The 10,480-nt window shown below is 50.2% G+C and overlaps 1 protein-coding gene across 1 annotated transcript in view; it reads right to left on the bottom strand.

Moving 5' to 3' along the window:
- CDH11 (cadherin 11) overlaps positions 1-6,488 on the bottom strand; it is a 79,337-nt gene extending 72,849 nt beyond the window's left edge. Inside the window, exon 1 of the mRNA XM_006096456.3 lies at positions 6,359-6,488. The gene's annotated coding sequence lies outside the window, so the exon portion shown is untranslated. The remainder of the gene's footprint in view (positions 1-6,358) is intronic.
- Between the last annotated feature and the right edge of the window lie 3,992 nt (positions 6,489-10,480).

Below are 10,480 nucleotides of genomic sequence, written 5' to 3'. Positions count from 1 at the left end.
AAAAAGGGAACCCAACACAGCCTTGAGCTGCTGTGGACTCTGACAACAGAACAGAGGAGTCACACAATCTCCATGGCCGGTCGTCGGAAAGGAAGCGATCACATTTCAATAGGAAGGTCTGTTCCTACCCTGGACCACTGGGCCCCGAGGGCAGGTGCAGGGAGCCGCTGGCTTCACCCAGGACACCAGCATCTCACTGAGCGAGCGCCTAGAGACAGACAAGGGGTGAGCATGGGGTGGATATGAACTGCCCTGCCATCCCTGTCCAGGGTGTGGATTTGCTGCTCTGGCATCTCAGGGAAACTGTCACAGACAGGAACACGTTCTGTGTCAAGAACACCAGGGCTATCTCCCCAGGTCAGTGCTGGGGAGAGGACGCTCAGCCAGGTGCGGGGAACTGACAGCCAAGCCATGCCTAGATTAGGGACCGAAGTCATACACACTGTGGCTCAGAACATGCAACAGTAACTCTAGAAAGGTTGAGAATCATTCTGTATTGCTTTCAGTATCCCATTTGCATTTTTTAAAATTTATCTTTGGTACTGAAAGTATTACAGATGTCCCCTTTTTTTACCCATTGGCCACCCTTCTACCCCGTCCCTGCCCCTCCTGCCCCCCCCCCAACCCCCTGCCCCAGCTCCCAGGCCTTCCCCACACTACTGTCTGTGTCCATGGGTTATGCATATGTGCATACAAGTTCTTTGGTTTAAAGTCAAAAGAGAGCAAGCAAAACAAACAAGGGGGAAATTACGTTTTCTTGTTAACAGCAAAGCATAGGACCCTGTGCACAGCAGTGTTCACAGCTGGGTACCAATCACACGCATGGATGTGTTGGAAGAGACTCTAGGGATGTGCGGTTGTAACTGCCCCTCTAGAGCATTTCTGGAGGGTCACATACAAAACGCCAAATAGTAGTTGGCTCTGAGAAGGAAATTCATGGACTAGATCAGCGTTGTTCAACCTTTTGCATCTCGTGACACACATAAACTAATTGCTAAAATTCTGCAGCACACCAAAAAATACATTTTTGTCATTCTGACAAAAAGAAAAGATATAATTTTGATTCATCCACACTAGTCGGCTATTGTTGTGTTGGCTGTTGTCATTTTTTTTTTTTTAATTTGACAATGTCAGGGAAAAGAGGTCTGTGCCCCTAACTAAACAGCCAGGTATTGCATGCTTTAAAAATTCTTGGGGCACACCAGTGAGCCTGCCATGGCACCCTGGTTGAAAACCGCTGGACTAGATACTAGGGAATGAAGGAGACTTCATTCTCTGCAACCCTTTTTTTCACCTTTTGAATTGTAAACTATCTCCATCTATTTAGGTATCTTATCTATTTGAAGATAATACTAGTAAAAATGAAAACAAACAAACCACCTAGTCAGGACAAACACTGGCTCAAGAACTTCTATACTGTTCTTTTGCCTGAAAAATCCTCCCAGGTCTCCTAGTAAAACTCCTATTCATGCTCCATATGTAAACCCAAAGGTCACCTCCTCCCTGAAGCTGACCCTGATTTCCTCTACCAGAGTCAGCCCCTCTGTGCTCCTGCAGACCCTGGAAGCTGTTCAGAGGAAACCCTGTGCCTGTGCTGTGGTTATTTCTCTGCTGGCCTGGCTCCGTCATAAGAAGGGGGCTCTTTGAAGGCGTAACTTTACGTTTCACTGTTGTATTCCCAGATGCGTGTGCATTTGGCTCCTTGTTGTAGCCCCAGTACCTAGTCCAAGGGCTGAAAAAGGAATGGTTCTCAAGAGATGTGATGCGTGGACACCCCCCGAGTTCCGCTTTCCTCTCCCATGCACTTCCTCTCCCTCGGTGTCCACATCCAGCGGTATCCTGCGCACTAGCCGGCAGGCGCCAGGACTCCTCTAACTCCAGAGGGGAACCAGGACACGGCCACCCAGAAGGACTGTCCTATAGCTGCCCTCCGACCTGGTGAAGACAAAAAGAGCTGGAAGAGCTAGTGCTTAGGAACGGAGGAGACCTTGGCTCTGCCCACTGTTAATCACGTGGCCTTTAGCAAGTTGTGATTAACCTCTGAGAACCTCAGGGTCTTCATCTATGAAAGCGCATGATGGCTGCCCTTACTACGCAGAGTCCTGGGGACATGCAACAAGGTCACGCGTGTGAAATAGGGAGCGTGGTGCCTGGCACATGGGCTCGCTCATTAAGCATCAGCCCTCACTGTGACTATCAGGAGGGGTCTCTGCATTTTGCCCACTGTCAGGTGAATAAAGTGGGATCAGAGAACCACACTCTGGGTCTTGGAAGGTTTTCCTCAGGTGCTGATCTGGGCAAAGGTATTATATTCCCACCGCCTGGCACGCGAGAGCTCCCTGTCACCCTTCCTGAGCTGACGGCAGCAGCCCACAGTCACATCGGGCCCACTGAAGGTCTGCCAGGTAGTCAGCCCGTGAGCTGCGTGTCTGTTTGTGATTCTGGTGACAACAGCGGCAGACAGATCCCTCGGCCTCTTTCTCCACAGTGGCCCACATCCCAAAATAGGAAACGTGCGTGCACAGACAGACCCAGCGGGCACCGGGCTGAGGAGGCAGGTTGCCAGCATTCCCAACTGTCAGCGGCAACGCAGGTGAGCCCGGCCCTGGCGGCTCTTGGGGACTGACTTTCATGCAAATGAAAGATAATTGGTCACTTGTGACCAGCAGCCCCTGCAGATTCTCACTCAGGAAGGTCTCCACCTGTGTATGCTTTTCATGAGCATGAGGACAGCCACTTCTCACTTCCAGGCATTCAAATCTGTGCCCCCTGCCCTATGGAAAGCCCAGCATGACTGCAGGTATGAGGGGCCCTGTCCTGTAGCTACTCAGGTCAGTCCTCCCTGCTCCAAGGAGGTGCCTGAGGAAAAAAAAAGTGCCAGGAACGGAAGCTCCAGTGAAGACTGCCCCTGGAATCAGCCAGAGAGCGAGCTGTCCCGTAAGCCTCAAGCACTTCGACACCATTTGTTCAAAGTCTTGCCCGGCTGGCGTGGCTCAGGGGTTGAGCATCATCCCATGCACCAAGAGGTCACAGGTTCCATTTCCGGTCAGGGCACAAGCCCGGGTTGTGGGCCCGATCCCCACTGTGGGGCGGGCAGGAGGCAGCCGAATAATGATTCTCTCTCATCATTGATGTTTCTATCTCTCTCTCCTTCTCCCTTCCTCTCTCTCTAAAATATCTATTTAAAAAGAAAGTATTTTCTTTCTCACTCTCCCTGCCCCCCCCCATCTCTCTCTCTCCCTTCTTACTTGGATTTTGAGTGGTTTATACGAAGCGAACTGACTGTAAGTTTCTCTGGGAAAGGTAAACCGCTTCCTCAGCCTTGACCATGAGCGTGGCCCGGCACAGGCACCTGCTCACACAACACGAGCATCGTAAACTGACTGGGGACCAAGGATCGGAGTCTTGAGCCCAAGTCTTTGGTTAGTTTTGTTTTGTTTCTCCAAAACCTTACAGCATGATCACAAGCAAGTCCTCTCCTCCTTCCAGGCAAATGAAATCCCTCTCTGTGAAAGCAGAACCTTATCCTGAAAGACCAAAAGGCCATCCCGTCCGTACCAGGCTGTGGTCTCCTGCTTTGTTTTTCATTGTTTTGCTTTTCTGTAACGGCCCTGGTCCTACAACGCATCAGGACAGTTTACCTTCCTCTCCGGGAAATGAAAGCTACACAGAACCCTTCAAAATAGGCGGTTCTTCATTTCTAAGTGGAAAATAAATAGAGCAGATTTCCTAGAAGAGAAATTACATTCAAGCACTTTCCATTTAACTTCTGACTCGCTTTCATTGCTGCCGCCTGCTAATTGTCCCTATTATCCCGAGAAATGGGAAATGCCAGCCTCGTGTCCTGCGGAGGAACTGAAAGGGCTGAGGCACTGAGAGACCCCTCTGACCGGGCAGGAAGGAGATGCTCCCCCTTTGCCGCACAGCCACAGGAGGCGCCCCTCCTCTGCTGGGGCCTTGGAGCCAATGAGGGCAGAATATGCTAAGGCACGAGGAGGCAGCACACAGCTTCCCAGTCCCACAGGCGCATGTGCAGGGCCTGCAGCTCTGCTTCCCACGGAGCATGTTCATTCATTCGTTTATTCGCAGCCCACACACTGACCAGAGCACGGGAGGAAGACCTGCGGGGTGTGTGTGGGAGGGGGAGAACCTCCAAATTGAACTCTGTCCCCAAACAGACCCACAGTATAATGTGACTGTAAAACACCTTCCCAAGAATAAAAATTTCTACAGTTAAAAAAAAAAATGTGGCCAGAGGCAAGTTACTCATCTTCTCTAAAACTCAGCTTCCTCATTTATGAAATTGTGGATATTAATAGTACCTGCCACATGAGGCTTTTGCAAGGATTGTGGGAGATGGTACCTTTAAAGACCATAGGTGCCTGGCATACAGTAAGCACTTAATACCTACTCGCTGCCATGACTGTGACTTTTCCTCTGGGGTAACATTAGTCCGCCTTCCTTGCTTTGTGTGCAGAGTATAAAGTCTCTATCCAGATGTTTAAAAAATATTCACTGAGAGCCTATATGGGGTGTGATACAGGGCTTGCAACTGGGAAACATGGTGGTCCCGAAATAAGTTCCGCCCTCAACAGCCACCTGGTCCAGCTGGGAAGACAGACAACTAAATAGACAAGTACAAGCCCATGTGGACATCGCCGTCAACAGTGTCATCTCTGACTGACGGGCGCGTTGTCTATTAGACACCCATATCTCAGGCTTAGGGATCAGAGAGAACTCCTTCGAGACAGTGAGGTCCAGGCTAAGATATAAAGTGAGTGAGATATAAAATGAGAGAGGGTGTGGATTTGGAGAAATGATGGCTGTGCCATGTGGCAGATCCGAGGGCGGATGTGTACAGTGAGGGATTGGTGTGCAGAGTGTCTGAGGGACGAGTCTGGACAGCAAACGGGGACCCTTCCTTGCAGGGTCCTAGAAGCTTGGTCAGGTGTCCAGACTCTATCGTGGAAAGGGATTAAGTGGGGAAATGACATACTATCTGGGCTTAGGGACACAGTCTGTCGCACACGGAAGACGGGTCTCGCTGGAGCTGATGAGGGAGCAGTAACCTTGGAGGCAAACGATCTGTTGGGTGACGACAGCAGTATCTGCGAGAAAGAGGGTTTGGTGTGTATGCAAATGGTGGTAGTGGGCACAGAGAGCAGTCAGAATGCTTCAGAGATCACCAGAGAGCAGAATCAAAAGAAACCAAGAGGAAGAAATTGCTGTCGGAGGTAAAGGATTGTGAGGCAGGTGGGGTTTCCTTTCATGGCTCTGATCTGGGTGAATTCTGAAACGCGGCACACAGGACACCGTGACGGAACTCACAATTTGTTGTTTGAATCTGCATTTAAGGTTGGACGCCCATGTGGAAAGGCATTAGGGTGGACGGAACCCGAACGGGTGGAGTCACGCTGGTGTCACTAATTATTAACTTTCTCTCTGGGCACTTGGCCATTCCATAACAATAGCGCATTACCACCAAGCAGCAGGAGGAGGGAAATGGATTCAGAGAACCCTACAATATAAGAACTGGTGGAGAGCCTAGTCCAACCTCCCCCCTTCCCCCCCACCTCCCCCCACCTCCCTCCCGTCATGGCCGTGGAAAGCGCTCATTCACCTAAGGGCGCACAGACAGGGAATGGCAGGGCTGGGCCTCCTGGCTTACGGTCTAGCATTCTGTCTTTGCAGGTCTAACGGGTTCAGCCTGCTAGCAGTCTCTCTTCCTTTTTGGATGTAAGACACCTGGTTCATTTCTAAAGAATTCTCTTGCCCAGCCGGCGTGACTCAGTAGCTGAGCATTGATCTATGGACCAGGAGGTCAAGGATGGATTCCCGGTCAGGGCACATGCCCGAGTTGCGGGCTCCATCCCCAATGGGGGTTGTGCAGGAGGCAGCCGATTGGTGTTTCTCTCTCATCATTGATGTTTCTCTCTCTCTCCCTTTCCCTTCCTCTCTTAAATCAATACAAATACATTTTAAAAAGAGAATTCTTTTCAACAGAAGGAAAGGGGGAAATAGCAACTTGGCAGTCATCTCAGTCTACCCAGCTGAGTCCTTGCTAAAGAATTATAATCCCCTCTAGTTCCTTCTTCTCCTCTGAACCTCCTATAGTCCAAAAACTACCATCCTTGTATGGGCACATGGTAGGTGTTCAGCAATGAGAACCCAGTAACAACAGGCAATAATCACATTCCTGAAAGTCCAAGAAAGTAGGGCTGCTCCGTCTCCGGTTCTATGTTGGATTTGGTGAAGGTTCAAACTGAGACAGGCTTAAGGAGAGGACCTGGTAGGCACCCTCCCCGCCTCCACTCCCAATGCAACGTTCCAATCACTCAGTAACGTCGGTCTCTCTTACCTTCTTCACCCATTGGATACTTGCTGCCAATTTCTGTAACACACTCCACCCATCTGATTGGTCCCTCAGCAGATGGCAACGGGAATGATCGTCACAGGGCCACTTAGCCGAAAATACAATAATTTCTGCAAAAAAAAAAAAGTGAATGGATAGTTAGTAACCTAGAGGTGACACCAATAAAGTGGTACACTAGGAGACACAGGTGCACAATAAGACAGACTTTTCTCTTAGAAGATAACAGTCCAGGTGTGGAGCGAGGGATGTAAGCAAATCATCACTGTTGTGTGCAAAGTGGGTGACATGGGCTGAGACTCTACAGGTACCGTAGGATGGTGTGTTTAGCCGTATGTGCATTTGGATTACAACAATAAAAGCCGCTGTACATCCAACTTCTTACAATATGCGCCATAGGCCGGGAGGGGGGACTGAAAGTCTCTCAGAGCCAGTTTCTGCTAGCACCCGCGTATCATTGGAATCCAAAGCAAGTAACCTTCCCTCCTAAAGTGAGAAGTGTGTTTCTGCTGCTGCCAGATCCTCGTGGAATGATAGGCGCAAGGGCAAAGCATGACAATGGTGGCAGCGACGTCAGGAGATGTCGTGGCTGTGCTAGCCGACGAGAGCACTGGGCTGGCAGCTGCCATTCTTTATCCAGACTACATCCCCACGCCCTCCCCGCACTACCCCTCACTCTGGAGTCTGTGCGGGGTGTGTTCTGTCTAGATTTTGGTCTGATTCATCTTCATATCTCCCTCTGTGTCTACCACGTTTCCTAGCCCAAAGCAGCTGTTCAATGTATATTTGTTGAGTGAATGAACAGCAGAATATGGAGTGTCTGAACAGCTCTCGTCTTTGAAAATGAAGGCACTGAACCATGGGGGGGTGGCGGCTGGCGTAGCTTCCCCAATCTAAGAGGCATAAAGGATTTCTTGAACGTCCTTGAACCTCTAGAGCATCAACCTTCTGGAACCAACTTGGCCTGCATAAAGGGCTTGAACAGCTTCTTACTTTGACTTCATGTATTATACTTTTTTCCCAAATCCACTTTTTCTTGTTTCCACCTAACAGCTCCTCACCTACAAGACCTTCTCCAGAACAATAATGACAACAACAGCAACAACAAGCAAAAAACCCTTCTTGATGAAGGGCTGATGTGAATGAAGTCCAAAATGTGTTCATAACACCTTGGTTCAGTGACCGAGGCAAGAACAATAAAACTGCCCTACTGTGTGCTAACCCCAGGACGTCCAGGACCGAGTAGCACTGAGATTATGTCCAGATGCACAGAGTCATGGAGAAGAAGCCACACAGGGCAGTTCATACAGCACAGAACTAACGAGGAAGGACCCTCCTTTGCAGTCATGTCCCATGTTGTAGCCATTCTCCAAAAATGCCTCCATCCCAGTGCGCCCCGTCCCCAGATCCTGTCACCGCCGCCCAGGTGGATCTGAGCCGCCCCTGGGTAGCCAATGAAACCTGGCCGAAGGGACACAGCATGGTTTCAGAAGCTGAGTCACAGTTACCCTTGTAGCCCGTCCGGTGCTCCTGGGAAACTCGCCCTGGAGAAGTCAGCTGCCAGGGCAGAAAGTCTGAGTACTCTAGACCTCCACGCTGGGAGCGAGCTCCAGCCAGCCGTGTGGAGAAGCTGCACCGATAGAGATGCCCAGGCATCCCTACTGGTCCCGGCATCCAAGCTGAGGTGCCAGATGGTGAGCGAAGACGCCGCCTTGGACCCCCAACCCAGTCAGACCTTCCTGTGTCTCTAGCCATCTGACTGCACAGCGTGAGAGACCCTGACACGAACCACCCCGATGAGTTCACTCAACTACAAGAGATCGTGAGTTGTTTCCATAAGCATTTTGTATGTTGCTCGGAAGTAAATAACGAAAACACCATAAACAGAAATGGAACAGACATTTGCCACGGGCTCCCCTGCTGTGTTCTCTTTAAATACACGTAACCACTCTGGGTACCATGAAACCCATCTCCTTGCTCCGCTCCGAGGGGTAAGACTCGGGCCCAAGGTGGACGGCCAGCACCAGCCAACCAGAATCCAGCCTTGCAGCCCTCACAGCTGCCTTTCCTCCGTTTAACTTCCCCAGACAGTTAATAATACAGCCGTATCTGTAGCCAGTGTATTTTTAAACGTTTACGTCTCAGGTCTATAAAAACGAACTGAACTCCCACTTCTCCCTGCATTCTTTCCCCCCTGCAAAATGTTTCCCATAAAACTCCTTTCACCCAAAGCCTGCGAAGATGCTTAAGAGGTCTGGAAGGAAAGCAAAAATAGATGGTGGCTTGTCTGTGAGCGCCGATCACCAAAAACACGGAAGGAAGAGGAGCTGTGGATTCTGTGGGACATGTTGGTGCATGACTCCATGTTTCCAGGCAAAAGGGAAAAAATGAGCATAAGAAACCTAAGTGCTTTTTGTGCTTTTAGCAGAATTGATGGGGAGAAAGGACTCGCTGGGCGGGCAGCCTGCACACCTCTTCCTAAATAGGCATTGCTGGTTGGAATGTTCATTTTCCCTCCTCTCCCCACATCTCAGGACTCCCCGAGACCTGGAGTCATGTATTCCCTTCTGAGCCAGAAAAATACAACCCCGCATCGCTGCATGCACCCCAACCTTCTCGGAGGACTCTCCCCTTCATTTGCCAGGTCCCACGTGCCTGTGGGCCCTCTTAAGTACAGGCCACAGCCCTCTCAGCACCTCCCATCCTGTGTGCACCGCCCACAGCACTGAGCTTCTTAGAGGCACAGACAGCACATGCCATATATTATTTCAGAGAGATTGAGAAATCAGGAGAAGGAACACCATGAAACCAAGGGTGTAACTGAGATGAAGGCAATACTTGGCAAACACACAGAAATCAAGGAGAAAACTCAGGGGAGGATGAAGGCGTGATTGCGGCAGATTCCTTTTTCTGAGTTCGGATCCTGTAGAAGGCTCGGCACACGCAGGGCTGAAGTATATGTGAACTGGATTAAAACAGTCCCCACCCTTTGCATGGTTCCGGTTCCTCAGGCCACTAACGGTGTGCACGATGCTGGGACAGGGATGACAGTGGGTGATGGGTGAAGGAGAATTGACCCTGATGGGAGCTGGGGAGCCCAAGGAGACAGTGACAGCTCCATTTCACAGATGAAGAAACTGAGGCTAAGTGGTGAGCCCGAGTGCATAGAGCAGTGATGGCGAACCTTTTGAGCTCGGCGTGTCGGCATTTTGAAAAACCCTAACTTAACTCTGGTGCCGTGTCACATATAGAAATTTTTTGATATTTGCAACCATAGTAAAACAAAGACATATTATTTTATATATTTAAATGCCATTTAACAAAGAAAAATCAACCAAAAAAATGAGTTCGCGTGTCACCTCTGACACGCATGTCATAGGTTCGCCATCACTGGCATAGAGCAAGGGAGCGGCACAGCTGGACTAAGTCACTCCCAAGTCCCCGCCCTTCCCGCCAGCTGTAAGAACCACCCAGGAGACCCAGGGTAACTCACACCTGTTCCTCTGGGATGTGTCCACAGATAATTCCTACTTTGGGGTATAACCACACAGCAGGGGATCTCAGGGATTTTTGTATGGAGTTAATTGAAATTATCATTCAACTAGAGGCCTGGTGCACAAAATCCATGCATGGGTAGGGTCCCTAGACCTGGTCAAGGCCGATCAGGTTCCCCACCTCCCCGCCTCCTCCTTCCCTCACTCCCTCAGGGCCCCGCTGCTGCCCCTGGTCGCCTGCCATGTTCTGCGCCGCCCCCTGGTGGTCAGCACACGTCATACCGAGCAGTCGAACTCCCAGTCTCACGGTCCAACTCCCGAGGGGACACTTTTGCATATTAGCCTTTTATATATATATAGTAAACAACTATTAAGTAAACAACTGAAATATCCAATTTTGGAAACTTATTAAGCAAAGAAGTCAAGCCATGGCATACACGTCTCTGCCGTTGATAAATACGGCCTTGTTTTCTGGAGTCGCAGTGTTTTCCTCACTCTGCAGGCTGGAGCCGGGCAGCATGTGGGCAGCAGACCCCGGGCCCAGCAGATGGGGCCGTCCTTCTGTGAGTGTCGCACGTTGCCGATATCGGCAAAGGAAATGAATGAACCCAACGAA

This window comes from Myotis lucifugus, unplaced genomic scaffold (assembly GCF_000147115.1).
Source record: "Myotis lucifugus unplaced genomic scaffold, Myoluc2.0 scaffold_179, whole genome shotgun sequence".
Taxonomy (NCBI): domain Eukaryota; kingdom Metazoa; phylum Chordata; class Mammalia; order Chiroptera; family Vespertilionidae; genus Myotis; species Myotis lucifugus.
The sequence above is the reverse complement of the archived record's forward strand: the minus strand, read 5'-3'. Positions and strand labels throughout refer to the sequence as shown.